At 44.1% G+C, this 19,519-nt stretch overlaps 1 long non-coding RNA gene across 1 annotated transcript; it reads right to left on the reverse strand.

The window, feature by feature from the left end:
- Positions 1 to 8,296: 8,296 nt before the first annotated feature.
- Positions 8,297 to 10,598, reverse strand: LOC139566367 (uncharacterized). The gene is made up of 3 exons (XR_011673092.1): positions 10,449 to 10,598; positions 9,670 to 9,753; positions 8,297 to 9,032 (listed from the first exon to the last, which is right to left on the reverse strand). It is a non-coding gene; the product is annotated as an uncharacterized lncRNA (long non-coding RNA).
- Positions 10,599 to 19,519: the final 8,921 nt, after the last annotated feature.

The following is a 19,519-nucleotide window of genomic DNA, read 5'->3' on the forward strand; positions in this document are numbered from 1 at the left end:
ACCGTTGTTGATGTGTGCAGAGGGTCCCTGGTTCGCGCCCGGGTCGGGGCGAGGGGACGCCATAAAGTTATACTGTTACACTAGCAGGGTCTTGTAGATGACCTGGAGCCAGTGGGTTTGGCGACGAGTATGAAGCGAGGGCCAGCCAACGAGAGTGTACATGTCGCAGTGGTGGGTAGTATATGGGGCTTTGGTGACAAAACGGATGGCACTGTGATAGACTGCATCCAATTTATTGAGTAGGGTATTGGAGGCTATGTTGTAAATGACATCACCGAAGTCGAGGATTTGTAGGATGGTCAGTTTTACAAGGGTATGTTTGGCAGCATGAGTGAAGGATGCTTTGTTGCGGAATAGGAAGCCAATTCTAGATTTAACTTTGGATTGGAGATGTTTGATGTGACTCTGGAACGAGAGTTTACAGTCTAACCAGACACCTAGGTATTTGTAGTTGTCCACATATTCTAAGTCAGAGCCGTCCAGAGTAGTGATGTTGGACAGGCGGGCAGGTGCAGGCAGCGATCGGTTGAAGGGCATGCATTTAGTTTTACTTGTATTTAAGAGCAATTGGAGTCCACGGAAGGAGAGTTGTATGGCATTGAAGCTCGCCTGGAGGATTGTTAACACAGTGTCCAAAGAAGGGCCAGAAGTATACAGAATGGTGTTGTCTGCGTAGGGGTGGATCAGAGACTCACCAGCAGCAAGAGCAACATCATTGATCTATACAGAGAAGAGAGTCGGTCCAAGAATTGAACCCTGTGGCACCCCCATAGAGACTGCCAGAGGCCCGGACAACAGACCCTCCGATTTGACACACTGAACTCTATCAGAGAAGTAGTTGGTGAACCAGGCGAGGAAATCATTTGAGAAACCAAGGCTGTCGAGTCTGCCGATGAAGATGTGGTGATTGACAGAGTCGAAAGCCTTGGCCAGGTCAATGAATACGGCTGCACAGTATTGTTTCTTATCGATGGCGGTTAAGATATCGTTTAGGACCTTGAGCGTGGCTGAGGTGCACCCATGACCAGCTCTGAAACCAGATTTAACACCATAGTACCCTCCAAACTCGTCATCAAGCTCGAGACCCTGGGTCTCAACCCTGCCCTGTGCAACTGCGTCCTGGACTTCCTGACGGGCCGCCCCCAGGTGGTGAGGGTAGGTAACAACATCTCCACCCCGCTGATCCTCAACACTGGGGCCCCACAAGGGTGCGTTCTGAGCCCTCTCCTGTACTCCCTGTTCAACCACATATGCGTGGCCATGCACGCCTCCAACTCAATCATCAAGTTTGCGGACGACACTACAGTGGTAGGCTTGATTACCAACAACGACGAGACGGCCTACAGGGAGGAGGTGAGGGCCCTCGGAGTGTGGTGTCAGGAAAATAACCTCACACTCAACGTCAACAAAACAAAGGAGATGATTGTGGACTTCAGGAAACAGCAGAGGGAGCACCCCCCTATCCACATCGACGGGACAGTAGTGGAGAAGGTGGAAAGTTTTAAGTTCCTCGGTGTACACATCACGGACAAACTGAATTGGTCCACCCACACAGACAGCGTTGTGAAGAAGGCGCAGCAGCGCCTCTTCAACCTCAGGAGGCTGAAGAAATTTGGCTTGTCACCAAAAGCACTCACAAACTTCTACAGATGCACAATCGAGAGCATCCTGTCGGGCTGTATCACCGCCTGGTACGGCAACTGCTCCGCCCACAACCGTAAGGCTCTCCAGAGGGTAGTGAGGTCTGCACAATGCATCACCGGGGGCAAACTACCTGCCCTCCAGGACACCTACACCACCCGATGTCACAGGAAGGCCATAAAGATCATCAAGGACAACAACCACCCGAGCCACTGCCTGTTCACCCCGCTATCATCCAGAAGGCGAGGTCAGTACAGGTGCATCAAAGCAGGGACCGAGAGACTGAAAAGCAGCTTCTATCTCAAGGCCATCAGACTGTTAAACAGCCACCACTAACATTTAGTGGCCGCTGCCAACATACTGACTCAACTCCAGCCACTTTAATAATGGGAATTGATGGAAATTATGTAAAAATGTATCACTAGCCACTTTAAACAATGCCACTTAATATAATGTTTACATACCCTACACTACTCATCTCATATGTATATGTATATACTGTACTCTATATCATCTACTGCATCTTGCCATCTTTATGTAATACATGTATCACTAGCCACTTTAAACTATGCCACTTTATGTTTATATACCCTACATTACTCATCTCATATGTATATGTATATACTGTACTCTATACCATCTACTGCATCTTGCCTATGGCGTTCTGTACCATCACTCATTCATATATCTTTATGTACATATTCTTTATCCCTTTACACTTGTGTGTATAAGGTAGTAGTTGTGGAATTGTTAGGTTAGATTACTTGTTGGTTATTACTGCATTGTCGGAACTAGAAGCACAAGCATTTCGCTACACTCGCATTAACATCTGCTAACCATGTGTATGTGACAAATACAATTTTATTTGATTTGCTTTGCTTTGATTGCATAGTGGAGAAGGTATGGTGGGATTCGAAATGGTCGGTAATCTGTTTCTTGACTTGGCTTTCGAAGACCTTAGAAAGGTAGGGTAGGAAAGATATATGGTCTGTAGCAGTTTGGGTCAAGAGTGTCCCCACCTTTGAAGAGGGGGATGACCGCAGCTGCTTTCCAATCTTTGGGAATCTCAGACGACACGAAAGAGAGGTTGAACAGGCCAGTAATAGGGGTGGCAACAATTTCAGCAGATAATTTTAGAAAGAAAGGGTCCAGATTATCTAGCCCGGCTGATTTGTAGGGGTCCCAATTTTGCAGCTCTTTCAGAACATCAGCTGACTGGATTTGGGAGAAGGAGAAATGGGGAAGGCTTGGGCGAGTAGCTGTGGGGGGTGCAGTGCTGTTGACCGGGGTAGGGGTAGCCAGGTGGAAAGCATGGCCAGCCGTAGAAAAATGCTTATTGAAATTCTCAATTATAGTGGATTTGTCGGTGGTGACAGTGTTTCCTATCTTCAGTGCAGTGGGCAGCTGGGAGGAGATGTTCTTATTCTCCATGGACTTTACAGTGTCCCAGAACTTTTTTGAGTTTGTGTTGCAGGGAGCAAATTTCTGCTTTAAAAAGCTAGCCTTGGCTTTTCTAACTGCCTGTGTATTGGTTTCTAGCTTCCCTGAAAAGTTGCATATCACGGGGGCTGTTCGATGCTAATGCAGAACGCCATAGGATGTTTTTGTGTTGGTTAAGGGCAGTCGGGTCTGGAGAGAACCAAGGGCTATATCTGTTCCTGGTTCTAAATTTCTTGAATGGGGCATGCTTATTTAAGATGGTGAGGAAGGCATTTAAAAAAAATAACAAGGCATCCTCTACTGACGGGATGAGATCAATATCCTTCCAGGATACCCCGGCAAGGTCGATTAGAAAGGCCTGCTCACTGTAGTGTTTCAGGGAGCGTTTGACAGTGATAAGTGGAGGTCGTTTGACCGCTGACCCATTACGGATGCAGGCAATGAGGCAGTGATCGCTGAGATCTTGGTTGAAAACAGCAGAGGTGTATTTAGAGGGCAAAAAAACATTCGGCAAAATCGGTGTCCAAAAATACCGATTTCCCATTGTTATGAAAACTTGAAACCGGCCCTAATTAATCGGCCATTCCGATTAATCGGTCGACCTCTACTCCAGACGAGTTTCAATGCCATACAACTCTCCTTCCGTGGCCTCCAACTGCTCTTAAATGCAAGTAAAACTACAAATACCTAGGTGTCTGGCTAGACTGTAAACGCTCCTTCCAGACACACATTAAGCATTTCCAATCCAAAATTAAATCTAGAATCGGCTTCACATTCCGCAACAAAGCATCCTTCACTCATGCTGCCAAACACCCTCGTAAACTGACTATCCTACCGATCCTTGACTTCAGCGCTGTCATTTACAAAATAGCCTCCAACACTCTACTCAGCAAATTGGATGCAGTATGTCATGACGTTGCCTGTTTGGGTATAGAAAGCCCCATCCCCCTCTCCCTGCCTCTCCCTGCCTCTCCCTGCCTCTCCCTGCCTCTCCCTGCCCCCTACAACTAGGCTGCTGTGGTCACAGAGAGACGTCGTAAATTCCTGAGAATCTCCTCATGGACACACAGTATTAGAGAGAGGGTAAACTTTCATAGAGAACAAAGGGATTTCTTCCACCTCACAGAACTTGAGGTACGAACAGATTTCATGTTCCTGAAAAAGTATAAAAGATCGGTTAAGATTCCAGCTATTAACTGGTCTGTTTGTCACAACTTGGGAAACTCATGGGAGACTGTGTGGCTACATTACCATAGCGCTGCTTATATAATAGCCTCAGATATGAGGTTTACATCTAATTGTTGTATAAGATGAATGAGTGAGTATGATACTGTTTGTATAATTGTGTAATATGATTTTGGACTGTTTAATGAAGAGAAATACAATTCCCTTTTGATTTGAACTAAATCCGAGGACCGCCCTGAGCCCAGTTAGGGTCAGACATCCTGGGACAGCCCTTTTCTGCATTTCCGAATAAAACCCAACTCTGAGAAATTATCACTAGACCATGTTTTTCTCCATTAGGAGGGGAACGAAGGTTGTGTACCATTGCTGAATCTTTTAACCATACCACGTGGTTAAACTCTTAGACTATACCGACAGAATAATAACAAGTCTTTGATATTGATTACTAGTCTGCAGCTAGGAATTCGGTATCATTGAACGCAAAGAACGACAACCGCCGAAACATCCATTCTATAACAAATGTCACTCTGAACTATCCACAATAACCAAGACAGAGACGGACGAAACTCTCCAACAGAAACTAACTTTTCTCCAGCGATCAAGACGACACACTGAGCGTAAATATATATATATATATTGATTGCAATTGTTCCCGAATGAGTGAGCGTTCATGTGTAAAGGATTAGCATGTCAATTGTTATAATTATGAACTCTGTAGTGACTTCTTGGTCGACCCCCCCATTTTGCCTTTGTTTAACAAGCCGCTATGCCGGTTTAGACCAATAGGGCATATTCTCCTATCATTTCCTATCATCATTAAGGTGAATGCACCAATTTGTAAGTCGCTCTGGATAAGAGCGTCTGCTAAATGACTTAAATGTAAATGACTTAAAATTTCATATAACCATTTTAAGTTTGTTTGTTTGTTTATGCATTTCTGTGAATTACTTAGTTAGTAATAAATAAATGATTTAAGACAATTGATGTATGGATGACTCATAGTGAAGACTGGGTTCGTGCAGATAACCAACAATTTACGACTTTTGGAATTAGACTAACGTGAGGTAAAATAAATAAATCATTAATCAGAAGACTATTGATCAGATATGAAAATATCTGAAAGGTTATATTGGGAAATTATAACTTTGTAATCTGAATACTTTCCCTGGTGCCCCAACTTCCTAGTTAATTAGTTACGTTATTATTTAGTTGATCGCGTAATAACTAATTACAGAGAATCTTTGATAAAAATTAAGTCTTCAATTTAATGACAGTAAAGACACGACAAGTATATCACAGTGCCATCCGTTTTGTCACCAAAGCCCCATATACTACCCACCACTGCGACCTGTATGCTCTCGTTGGCTGGCCCTCACTACATATTCATCGCCAAACCCACTGGCTCCAGGTCATCTGTATGTCTCTGCTAGGTAAAGCCCCGCCTTATCTGAACTCACTGGTCACCATAGCAGCACCTGCCCGTAGCACGCGCTACAGCAGGTATATTTCACTGGTCATCCCCAAAGCCAAGTCGACCTTTGGCTGCCTTTCCCTCCAGTTTTCTGCTGCCAATGACTGGAACGAATTGCAAAAATCACTGAAGCTGGAGACTTATATATCCCTCACTAACTTTAAGCATCAGCTGTCAGAGCAGCTTACCGATCATTGCACCTATACATAGCCCATCTGTAAATAGCCCACCCAACTACCTCATCCCCATATTGTTATTTTTTTTTTTGCTCCTTTGCTCCCCAGTATCTCTGCTTGCATATTCATCTTCTGCACTATCCATCACTCCACTGTTTAATTGCTAAATTGTAATTATTTTGCCACTATGGCCTATTTATTGCCTTACCTCCCTAATCTTACTACATTTGCACACACTGTATATAGATTTTTCAGTTGTGTTATTGATTGTACGTTTGTTTATCCCATGTGTAACTGTGTTGTTTGTGTCGCACTGCTTTGCTTTATCTTGGCCAGGTCGCAGTTGTAAATGAGAACTTGTTCTCAACTGGCCTAACTGGTTAAATAAATGTGAAATAAAAAAATGGCTTCCACCTATCCAATTCCCTGGTTTTCAGTCGATTTGAAATTCAGAATTAGTCCACTCCCTCACCCCATTTACAGCGCAACCACAACCCTCGTCTCTCCTATCACATCCACTCAACTCATCCCCTCCTCCCATTCCTGACAAGATCCCATAAATATCCCACCTGTCTCTCTTCTATCCTCAAAATAATCATAGAATTATTCTGTCATCTCATTACTACTGTAAACAGCTGGTAAATTGCTTTTACATTTTAAATAGCACATTAATGCATATAGACAGACTCCCCCTCTTATTCTGTCTGTTTCCTTTTTCTTAAGGGAGTTTCTTTGGCCACATCTACCTCAAAAGCGCAAACTGATGGATTCATATAGGACGCGTCCCAAATGGCACCCTATTCAGGGAATAGGGTGCCATTTGGAACGCAGTCATAATCACAACAATCAATTACTTTTTTCTGGCATTGTAATCCCCCTCTAGATATCCCTACTATGAACTGAACAATGCCTCCTTCCCTCTGCTCATCTCATCAGTAGAGAGAGAGAGAGAGAGAGAGAGAAAAAGCCATCTGTGTAGGTAGCCCAGGCCAAGCTAGCCAATCCTGCATTGTGTCCTGTCCTCCTCTCTGGTGGACTGTTTGTCCCACACACACTCAGAATAAAAAATGTATGTTGGATTACACAGTGTTACACCTAGCATTTGCATCGCCATTGAGGAGAAATATGATTCAATTGATGTTTTCCCCCACAATGTGATTGTAGTAGGAGGCGGACTAACTGTATAGTACTGTGGGACTTCGGTTTTTGTGCACGGACTTGGCAGTGGTCAAACCCATTCAATTTACATGAAATGAGTGTCATTGTAGGGGCATTATTGTGCTGCGGTATTGTCAATGTCCATACTGGAGCAGTGGCAGGTGAAGGATGAAAGCCATTACACAGACATTGGTGTTTCAGTGTGGTCATGCATTAAGACTCAACACAAAAGAAAGAGCTACATTATTGTCTCAGTGAGAGCGGTTCAGCCAACTATGGCACACACACACACACACACACACACACACACACACACACACACACACACACACACACACACACACACACACACACACACACACACACACACACACACACACTAATCTTGCTGTTCTTTCTTTTATCTCTATCAATCAATCACATGTATTTTACATCAGCAGTTGTCACAAAGTGCTTATACAGATGGCAAGCCTAAAACCCCAAGAGCAAGCAATGCAGATGTAGAAGCACAGTGGCTAGGAAAAACCTACTAGAAAGGCAGGAACCGAGGAAGAATCCTAGAGAGGAACCAGGCGCTGTATAGTATCCCTCAATTATTTGTAGTACTTACTATAGCATTTTGTAGTATAGTACAGGTACAGGGATGGGCAACTCCCCTTTTGTAGGCAAACAGATACATTTTTGGAACTCAGTCAGGGTCTCCACTTACTGTTGAGAGTTAGAATAATAGAATACATAAGGTGCAATTTCGAAATTTGGTTGTGTAGTAGCAGTTTTTCTCTTGTTATGTCAGTCACTGACTGTCACTAAATTAGTCAGCTAACATTTTGTAGATTGGTCAATTTGTCTAGCCAGCTATCTAAACTTGTAGTAATCATGGTTGAATTACTGACCGGGGGCCCCAATTGATTGTGTTAGTCACTCTCACTGCAAACATTTCTCTCCACCCTGTGGCAAAATGTATAGAATTCCAGGAAATTAGCTCTAAATCTTCATATTTTTCTCTCCACTCTCAAGAGGGAGGCTTTGACTGGATGTGGGTACACAGATCTATGATCCACTGCGGCCCCTCATGATGAGTTCAGATTTTCTGTGACCCCCATGCCAATCAAAGTTGCCCATATCTTCTATAGTAAATATTACAGTATTATCCAGAAAGAAAACTGTATTAAATACTACAGTAATGTCCACAAAAACACTACAGTCTGCAGAAACACCACTTTTTTTTATTATAGTAAATACTACAGTATTTAATTTGCAGATACCCTGCTCATTACCCTCCCCATATCCCAATTTGTGTCACACATAAGTGAGAATCCTACATGCCAAGTATAGACCCTATATTGTGTTCCCTACAAGTTTTTATTTTGTATATACATTTTTTTTCTCCCTTTATTCTCACCAATTTCGTGTTATCCAATTGGTAGTTACAGTCTTGTCCCATCGCTGCAACTCCCGTATGGACTTGGGAGAGGCGAAGGTCGAGAGCCGCGTGTCCTCCGAAACACAACCCAGCCGAGCCGCACTGCTTCTTGACACAATGCCGCTTAACCAAGAAGCCAGCCGCACCAATGTGTCGGAGGAAACACCGTACACCTGGTGACCGTGTCAGCATATATTATACCCGGCCTGCAACAGGAGTCGCTAGAGTGTGATGGGACAAGAAGGTCCCTGCCAGCCAAACCCTCCCCTAACCTGGACGACGCTGGGCCAATTGTGCGCCACCCCATGGGTCTCCCAGTCGCGACAGAGCCTGGACTCGAACCTTAGACCAAGTGGGGAGGCTTGAAACAGTATGTCCTAGACAAGGTAGCACATCCGGTGAACAGGTCAGGGTTCCATAGCCGCAGGCAGAACAGCAGAAACTGGATCAGCAGCACGACCAGGTGGACTGGGGACAGGAACAGCCAGGAGTCGTCAAGCCAGGTAGTCCTGAGTCATGGTCCTATGGCTCAGGTCCACTGGGAGGGGAGACAGAGAGAGAGATTTCACTTTTGTTTATTATCTATTTCACTTGCTTTGGCAATGTAAACATATGTTTCCCATGCCAATAAAACCCATTGAATTGAATTACACCAGATAGGACAGAATGGCTCTAACTCCTCGGCACATAGACTATTGCAGCATAGATTCTGGGGACTGAAACAGAGGGGGTCGAGGGACACTGTGGCCCCCTCCAAAGTTAGGTAGGATATAATCCCACCCACTTTGCCAAAGCACAGCCCCCACACCACAAAAGGGATATCAACAGTCCACTAATTTACTACTCTGAGACCAGATTGAGTATAGCCCACGAAGATCTCCCCACCACACAAGCCTCAATCATAGGACCTCTAAAGAGATGAGTCTTAGGTTGAGATTCAGATTCAGAAAACTTTAATGTCCTCAGAGAAGCAATTCATCTTGTAGCAGTCATAAAACATATCACATATATTTTTTTAAATAGCTAAGGATATTTGCAAGTAAATAGACAGGATAAGTGCAGTTTCATAATGCAAGGGCTAAGTGCAAGTAGTCTAACATTTTGTTAAGTTGCAGAATTGCATTCGGAATAAAAGAGTACTTGGCCCTATTTTTTTAACCTTAGGTAGTCTGTACCTGTGGCCAGAGGGAAGGAGCTGGAATTCAGGGTGGAGTGGATGGGAAGAGTCAACCGCTATTTTATTCTCCATATGGCGGGTTCTGCCCAGGTAGAGAGAGGACAGTTCTTGATGTTGCTGCCCCATGATTTCTCCACAAGTTCTGACTATCTTGCCCAACCAATTTTTCTGTGCAACCTTGATATTCCCAAACAAGCAGGTTAAGCAGTAGGACAGAATTCTCTCAATGAATGATTTATAAAAGAGAACCATGATGGTTAGATCAACATTTAAAAACAGTGCAGTTTCCATAGGAAATACAGTCTCTGTTGGTTTTTCTTAAAAATAGCGTCAGTACACTGATCCCAGGACAGCTTGTTGTCAACGACTAGCCGAAGGTGTTTGTACTCCACTATTTCAATGGACTCACCTTTTATCAGTGATGGTGTGTGCATGGCAGTGTTCCTTCGAAAGTCAATCACCATGTCCTTTGTTTTTGATGTATTTCATTTTAGATGGGATGACTCACACCATCGTGTCTGCGTCTCTCACATGGACCGGCAGACCATTCCATAAAAATGGAGCTCTATGGGAGAAAGCCCTGCCCTCCAGCTGTATGCTTAGAAATTCTAGGAACAATAAGGAGGCCAGTGTCTTGTGACCGTAGAGTATGTGTAGGTATGTACGGCAGTACCAAATCGAAAAGATAAGTAGGAGCAAGTTGACGTCATAGATGCTACCAGAGGTAAGAGGGAGTCTATACATCCTGATTGAAACGCTGAACAAAGTATAACATACCTCCTTTCTACTGTTCCTCTTGCAAAAAAGTGTCACGTCCTCCACCCATAGTTCCTTTTTTTCAATATGGATCCTTTTTCCACACAATACCTACCTTTTAGAAGGGGAAGAACAATAGAAAGCACATTCATAAGGTCCTTCGTCCTGTTGACTCTTTGTTCTCTGATGTCACTTCCCTTTTGATCAGCCAGTGTAGCTGTTTGCTGATCCACCTGTCCCACTGGTCTGGTAGGTTGAGGTAAAACATTACCGTATGTGTTGGGCAATATGCTCAGCACAAAATAGTTCCCACTGTCATCCATCCCTACAGAGAATGCGAAAGAGGGGTTGTGTGTATGTGTGTGTGTGTGCGCGCGTGAATTTGGGATTTGATTAACTTCTGCTATATTACACAGTAAAAATCGCAGGATGTTTTTGTGTCTAACTTTCTGGGAGTGCAGTTTTGAGGGTAGTTGTCACGGTCAATAATGTTGTTGATTTGCTTTCAGATTTCGGTCAGTGGCAGGTTTTTAAAGAGCAGAATCGACTGGTTCTCAGCAGTCGTGCCACCACCTCTGTGTTTTAGCTCAGTGTGGGATCAGGTTTTGTCAATAGCCGTCCTCCTGCTTACAATAACAGGCTAAAACAGTAACACGGATTACTCAAGAGCCCCACAGAGGGACTGTCGTGTGTGTGTGTGTGTGTGTGTGTGTGTGTGTGTGTGTGTGTGTGTGTGTGTGTGTGTGTGTGTGTGTGTGTGTGTGTGTGTGTGTGTGTGTGTGTGTGTGTGTGTGTGTGTGTGTGTGTGTGTGTGTGAAACATATCCACGTCCTTCTTTCTCAAGGGTTTCGTCATCCTCCTTTCAACACCTGGAAGATTTAGATCCAATCCATTTGATCTGTCGTCACTGTTATTAGAGGTTAAGCATACAGTATGTGTGCCGAAAAATCAAAGGATGCCTTTGCCTTGGATGTATTGTTTTTCCAGGGATATTCTCTCTCCATAAATGTTATGGGAGATAAGGCCGCGGGAATCAGGATGTAACACACACACACACACACTCACAGTGAGAGAGTTGCACACACACGCAAACACACGGAGAGCTGTGCAAACAGAGGGAGCGCCAGGTCTTCTGTTTTCATTTTCAGCCGAGGATTCGGCGGGCAGCTATCAATGTTTTAACAACCCCAATTCAATTTCACCTCGTAACCAAACAACGGCGTGGTTATGTGTCAGAACCGCCTCGGGCCATCTCTTGAACTCCCAATGTTGTGGTGGAGACAAGGTAGATAGAAACAGGGTAATGTAACTGCACATTTCATGTGCTTATGTCATTGATAATTCATTAATGTGTTAATGTAAGTTTTAAGTATAGTCCATAATGGCCCAAAGTTGCCCCTAACTGCAAATGCAGGACCTTTAATCTATATATTAACCAGTCCCCAATCTTAGCCTTAACCAATAGAAGGGTAGGAGAATATGTCAACCCAGACCAATGGTTAAGGTCTACCTACCCTTAATGTCAGCCGCTTTACACTGTCTGGGATCTAAAGAGTGTGTGTATAGGTGCTTGCATGCACGTGTGTGTCTATCCGTGCGCGTGTGCATGTGAGTGCGTCTTTTCTGTCAGGGCACCATGGTGATCATGTATCAAGAGGCGGGTTCGTGGGTAGATGGCTTGAGTAATGTTGAGTACAGTATTCTCTCTCCACTCAACTATTCTCTCCAGGCCCAAAACCTCCACAATGAAAAAAAACATGTAACCATTCTCATCCTCCATATCCTGAAGGAAGGCTGTTTTGTGGGTTACGAGATCTTCAGTTTCTTGGCAATTCCTCGCATGGAATAGCCTTCATTTCTTAGGACAAGAATAGACTGAGTTTCAGAAGAAAGTTCTTTGTTTCTGGCCATTTTGAGCCTGTAATCAAACCCACAGATGCTGATACTCCAGATACTCAACTAGTCCAAAGAAGGCCAGTTTTATTGCTTCTTTAATCAGAACAACAGTTTTCAGCTGTGCTAACATAATTGCAAAAGGGTTTTCTAATAATCAATTAGCCTTTTTAAAATGATAAACTTGGATTAGCTAGCACAACGTGCCATTTGGAACACAGGAGTTATGGTTGCTGATAATGGGCCTCTGTACGCCTATGTAGATATTCCATTAATAATCAGCCGTTTCCAGCTACAATAGTCATTTACAACATTAACAATGTCTACACTGTATTTCTGATCAATGTGATGTTATTTTAATGGACAAAAGATGTGCTTTTCTTTCAAAAACAAGGACATTTCTAAGTGACCCTAAACTTTTGAACGGTAGAGTATACAATTAAAAACATTACATTACATTTCACAACACATTGTGTTCCCTCAGGCCACTACTCTACTACCACATATCTACAACACAAAATCAATGTGTACGTGTGTAGAGTGCATGTGTTATCGTGTGTGTGTGTGTATGCGTGTCTGTGCCTGTGTGTGTGTGTGTGTGTCTCTTAATTACAAGGATGTAATTACGTTTCCTCAATGTTTCCTAAGGGGAAACTATAAAAGGAAATAGGTGTATGTGTGATTATATGGTCAGGAGATTTTCTTTACCATGTGACCTGATCAGGTTTTCATGAGGCTTTAGGGCCCGGATATATTCCTTGTCAGTAACATGGTCAAGAAGCACTCTATACATGTCTACCACAATAAGACTCGTATCTCCATGCAACGGTGGTGAATAGAAGAGATTAACAAGTGAAGTCTGAGTTTCTCACCCTGTTTCCTATTCTCTATTCACCTCAATGGGTAAATGGGAAGCTGTAAAAAGCAGATAGGTGCCAGACGCCCACACACACATGCACACATTCTCTAATGGATCAAATTAGTTTGCTGTCACACAGACGTGTTTCTTACTCCTCTCATCCTGTCGTTTTTTTTCTCCTTTCTTTCTTTTCCTCTTTTTTGTTTTTTACACCTCGCCCTAGCTGCCGCCGGAAAGAGTAAGTGGGTAATAGTAAAGTTACATTGATGAGAGTTGCTTTAATTTAAGTTATTTATACCAAATAGAAGTTTATTTGTCACGTGCGCTGAACGCAACAGGTGTAGACCTTACAGTGAAATGCTTACTTACAGGCTCTAACCAATAGTGCATAAAAGGTATTAGGTGAACAATAGGTAAGTTAGTCAGGCTGATTGAGGTACTATGTACATGTAGATATGGTTAAAGTGACTATGCATATATGATCAACAGAGAGTAGCACTAGCGTCAAAGAGGGGTTGGCGGGTGATGGGTGGCAGGACACAATGCAGATAGCCCGGTTAGCCAATGTGTGGGAGCACTGGTTGGTCGGCCCCAATGGAGGTAGTATGTACATGAATGTATAGTTAAAGTGACTATGCATATATGATAAACAGAGAGTAGCAGCAGTGTATAAAGAGGGGTTGGGGGGGGCACACAATGCAAATAGTCCGGGTAGCCATTTGATTACCTGTTCAGGAGTCTTATGGCTTGGGTGTAAAAACTGTTGAGAAGCCTTTTTGTCCTAGATTTGGCACTCCGGTACCGCTTGCCATGCGGTAGTAGAGAGAACAGTCTACGACTGGGGTGGCTGGGGTCTTTGACAATTTTTAGGGCCTTCCTCTGACACCGCCTGATGTAGAGGTCCTGGATGGCAGGCAGCTTAGCCCCAGTGATGTACTGGGCCGTACGCACTAACCTCTGTAGTGCCTTGCGGTCGGAGGCCGAGCAATTGCCGTACCAGGCAGTGATGCAACCAGTCAGGATGCTCTCGATGTTGCAGCTGTAGAACCTTTTGAGGATCTCAGGACCCATGACAAATCTTTTTAGTTTGTTGTGCCCTCTTCACGACTGTCTTGGTGTGTTTGGACCATTCTAGTTTGTTGTTGATGTGGACACCAAGGAACTTGAAGCTCTCAACCTGTTCCACTACAGCCCCGTCGATGAGAATGGGGGCATGCTTGGTCTTCCTTTTCCTGTAGTCCACAATCATCTCCTTACTCTTGGTTACGTTGAGGGATAGGTTGTTATTCTGGCACCACCCGGCCAGGTCTCTGACCTCCTCCCTATAGGCTGTCTCGTCGTTGTCGGTGATCAGGCCTACCACTGTTGTGTCGTCTGCAAACTTAATGATGGTGTTGGAGTCGTGCCTGGCCATGCAGTCGTGGGTGAACAAGGGAGTACAGGAGGGGACTGAGCACGCACCCCTGGGGAGCTCCATTGTTGAAGATCAGCGTGGCAGATGTGTTGCTGCCTACCCTCACCACCATGCACTCTCTTTGCGGGAGATCTTACGAAAAAATATAATTGTCCATGGCGACTGCAGCATAACCACATTTTCTGCCTAATCATGGCGAGAGCGACGTCTAACATTTGATTTGGGCAAGTATGTGCTGTGTTTACAACAAAAGCAAACGAGGTGGACATAAAAGAGCGAGGGAACAGAGGGAAACTGGCTTGCCGCTGCCGTGAATCTCACACTTTTAATGAGCCTAAATGGCACCTTTTTCCTTGTCATTCGAAATATCCTGCTTGTCTGCACAGTCGAGATAAACCTCTATAGCTTGAGAGTCATACTATACGTTCACATATTCAAGTGGTTTCTCTATTTCATCTTGATATGCGTCCGGTTTATGAAGGGGCGGAGGGATACGTTTGGTGATATCATTCAGACTTGAGCTGTTCTGTTACAGTAGCTACAAAGATTTGCTTAGATATAGTTTCCTCGAGTGAAGAGATTGATGCCATACAGTGGCTCTCTCAGTATTTCCTTGCAACTTATTTACTCGCCTCCTTCTCAAACCCCATTGGAGAAGAAGGCCAATACAGTTGGGAAGAAGGCGAGAAATAGGATGCAAGGAATCCCAGGAAATGAATTGAGATGGAGCCTGTCACACTGTGACGTGTGACTACTGAGTATTATGTGAACGTTTTGAGCTGGACGTGTCAATGTATAACCTTCGAGCAGAATTACTGTCATGAAACCCCTAGTTTTAAAGCAGTGGAGGCTGCTGAGGGGAGGATGGTGAATAGAATGGCATCAAACCATGTTTGATGTGTTTGATATCATTCCACTGATTCCACTCCAGCCACTACCATGAGCCCGTCCTCCCCAATGAAGGTGAGGACTAACCTCCTGTGTTTTGAAAACCTTTGTTTTCTGGAAGATGTTCTGCGCCATTTTCCCTGGCGCAGAATACAAATATGTGGTGTGTATATAGACAGTTTGGACAAATTATAAGTAGGAAAAAGATATGTACAGCAGTAGTTGTATAGGATGAGCTATGTCAAGAATACAGTATGTATACACTGAGTGTACAAAATATTAAGGACACCTTCCTAATATTGAGTTGTCGAAAGCATTCCACAGGGATGCTGGCCCATGTTAACTCCAATTCTTTTCACAGTTGTGTCAAATTGGCTGGATGTCCTTTGGGTGGTGGACCATTCTTGATACACACGGGAAACTGTTGAGCGTGAAAAACCCAGCAGCATTGCAGTTCTTGACACAAAATGGTAAGCCTGGCACCTACTACCATACCCATAGTCTATGTGTCGGGGGGCTAGAGTCAGTCTTTCCTATCCGCTGTAATTCTACTGTCTTATCTGGTGTCCTGTGTAAACATACTTATACTCCCTCTAATCCCCCCATCTCTCTCTCCCTCTCTCTTCCCTCCCGAAGCACCTGAGCCCAAAGGACCATGCCTCAGGACTACCTTGCCTGATGACTCCTGGCTGTCCCCGTCCCCAGTCCACCTGGTTGCAGGTGTTCATAATGTTTTGGACACTCAGTGTATTGTAATACGCAATTTTCGGGGGCCACTTTTGGCTCATGAGCACTACTTTCAAAACTACGAGCTAAAAAGCATACAAAAGTACCAGAGAATCTCTTTAAGGGTGATAGGAGACTTTCCTGATTAAAGCTGATTTAAAGACACTCCTGATCAGAGTGACTTCAACGACAACTAACTAATTATGTGTAACCTTTATAGAAGGCCCTCTTATTAGCATAATGGATGGTTTAGTTTGGATGGACTGCTCAAGCTCCATTCAAACGAACGTCTGTCAAGTTCTTCAGTAGAGTGTAAACATAAATGTGTTAACTCATTTCAGGCCCTGTAGGTTAAGGCAGTTTTCTCTGTCAAGATGAGCTTGTTGGTGTGTGCGTGAGCGCATTCGTGTGTGTGTGTGTGGTACTCGTCATCACATCACACCCCATTAACGCGTGTCAACGGCGGTACCAGAACTAATGATGTTCCATCAACCAAACACAGTCAAATAAGTCATGTAAATATGCACTAAATACAAATCCACACACATCACACGTCATCATTTAACCTCAATAGCCCCCTCCAAAAGGTATTATACGCTGAGCTTATAGTGCATAAGAGTACGGTTGGTTCCCTGTCTGTATTACCCCCCCCCCCCCCCACACACACACACATTGATGGCCATATTCAATAGAGAGAGAATGGAGAGAAGGATGGGGGGTTGGAGACAGCAAAAATAGTAATAAAAAAGAGAATAACAGAGATCAATATGGCCCTACTGCCATTCAAAAAACAATAATCATTCCAAATCTGTAGAAGACGGGCACAATGCAACCTTTTCACATAATGAATCGCTCAACTAGACCAGAACAATTACTGTATAATTGGTTCGTCAGACCAACTCGGATTCACCTGACTTTGACTTGTATGTTGGATCCAAACACTGGATGGTCAGAGAACGATGTTTCCACTGAAATTGATGAGACAGCAGCAAAAACATCGACTAGTAAAAATGTGTCAATGGATTTGTTTTGGACTTGAACGAGGGTAAGCCTTGTCCAAGCCAGAATGGCCCATAGAGCAGGAGCCTATCTCCTGTTTCTGTAGCGTGCCTGAGGTGACTTGATGTACAAGTACATCCCCTGGACAGGACGCTAGTCTGTCACAAGGCCTTGTACGAGGACCAGGGTCGTATTCACTAGGCACCAAACTCAAGACAACAAACTGACACAGGGAGGGACTACCCAAACTTGTCCAATAAGTAAACGCTTGTTTTCATTATCCGTTGCAGGGCGTTTAGCTATGTTGTGCAGTAATGAACACGGCAGCTTTTCATAGAAACATGACTTGGGGTAAAGTGTGTCTCATCCATCCACTATTGAGCTTCAAGCCCTCTGTCTTCTCAGTTAAATGGGGCGGCAGGTAGCCTAGTGGTTAGAGCGTTGGGCCAGTAACTGAAAGGTTGCATGATCGAATCCCCGAGCTGACAAGGTACAAATCTGTCGTTCTGCACCTGAACAAAGCAGTTAACCCAATGTTCTTAGGCCATCATTCTTAACTGACTTGCCTAGTTAAATAAAATAAAAAGGATTTCACACAAATAACCGGTAAGGCTGACTGTTCACTGGAGCAGAGCGGACATCCCCTGTGTCTGTGGAGGTGGTAAGTAGGTAGGTGTCTGTCGAACTGTTTCCTAACCCTATTCAGACGCTGCCTCGCCACATGGTTCCCAATTGATTGCTACTTTTCTCAGAGCCTTTAAGAACAGTTCGGACTGATGTAAAGGGCAGACATAAGACAATGTATCTGTTTTCTTTTGACCTGTTTCCTTGGCTGCATAGCTCTGTTATCACATCATGGAAACAGTCTCTCGTTTCTCATAGAGGATGAACACTGCCCCCCAAAGGTGTGTTCTTCATTACACGCAGTACATGACTTCTCATTCTCAAGTGGTCCTTTTTCTCATTGATCCATTCAACTAGGTATTCATTAGTGCACACAGTAGCAAAGTGTTTCGCAACAAAAAATTCTATCTGAATTTGGACAAGTTTAGGTAGTCGCTGCCTGTTTCAGTCTGATTTCTTCCGTTTGGTGCTAGGGAATACAATCCTACAAAACTTTGATTTTATTGTCTACTCTAACCAATTATGTAATTTGTGGCTACCTTATTTTAAAAAAATCTTTAAGTGTTTCTTGTAGGTGTGCATTTTCCCTTCTCAAGACAACTGATATGTAGACTATAACCATGCAATAGTATTGTCTACTTACCGTTGTCATGCCCTGATCTGTTTCACAGATCTTGTCTCCACCCCCCTCCAGGTGTCACTCATCTTCCCCATTATCCCTTGTGTATTTATACCTGTGTTTTCTGTCTGTCTGTGCCAGTTCGTCTTGTTTGTTCAAGCTTACCATCATTTGTCCTGTCAGCTCCTGTCTTTTCCTACCCTCTCTCTTTCTCGTCCTTCTGGTTTTTGACCTTTGCCTGTCCTGACCCTGTACACGCCTGCCTGACCTCTCTCCCTGTCCCTGACCGCTGTCCTGTACCTTTGCGCCACCTCTGGATTTTCTGAACTCTGCCTGACCCTGCCTGTACTTTGCTCCTACTCTGGATAATCGACCCCTGCCTGCCTTGACCTGTCGTTTGCCTGTCCCGGTGTTACAATAAACTATGTTACTTCACACCGTCTGCACTTGGGTCTTACCTTCGTACCTGATAGTTGTGTTGATAGTGTTGATTACAGAGCTGAACCCATGTCTACACAGCTTGCTTAAACCCCAAAAGGCTCCATATTACTTTCATAGTGCACTACTTTTGACTAGGGCTGTCACGCCCTGGCTATAGAGAGGTTTTTTATTCTCTATTTTGGTTAGGCCAGGGTGTGACTAGGGTGGGCAGTCTATGTTCTTTTTTCTATGTTGTTGGTTTTCTATGTGTTTGGCCTGGTGTGGTTCCCAATCAGAGGCAGCTGTCGATCGTTGTCTCTGATTGGGAGCCATACTTAGGTAGCCTGTTTTCCCATTTTGTGTTGTGGGTGATTAATTTCTGTTTAGTGTGTGTTGCACCTGACGGAGCTGTTTCGGTTGTCACTTTGTGGTTTTTGCTTTTTAGTGTTCAGTTTCTATTAAACATGACGAACACTTACCACGCTGCGTTTTGGTCTTCACCTTCTTTTCCGACGACAGCCGTTACAAGGGCCCTTAGGCAGTGATGTAGTGGTAGAAATATACATGGGTAAATGCTGATTGGGATTAGAGAAGTAACACTCCCTATACTTTCAATGCACTTTTCCTCAAAAGGTGGGTGAACACTCGGC

Source organism: Salvelinus alpinus, chromosome 38 (assembly GCF_045679555.1).
Source record: "Salvelinus alpinus chromosome 38, SLU_Salpinus.1, whole genome shotgun sequence".
Classification (NCBI taxonomy): Eukaryota; Metazoa; Chordata; class Actinopteri; order Salmoniformes; family Salmonidae; genus Salvelinus; species Salvelinus alpinus.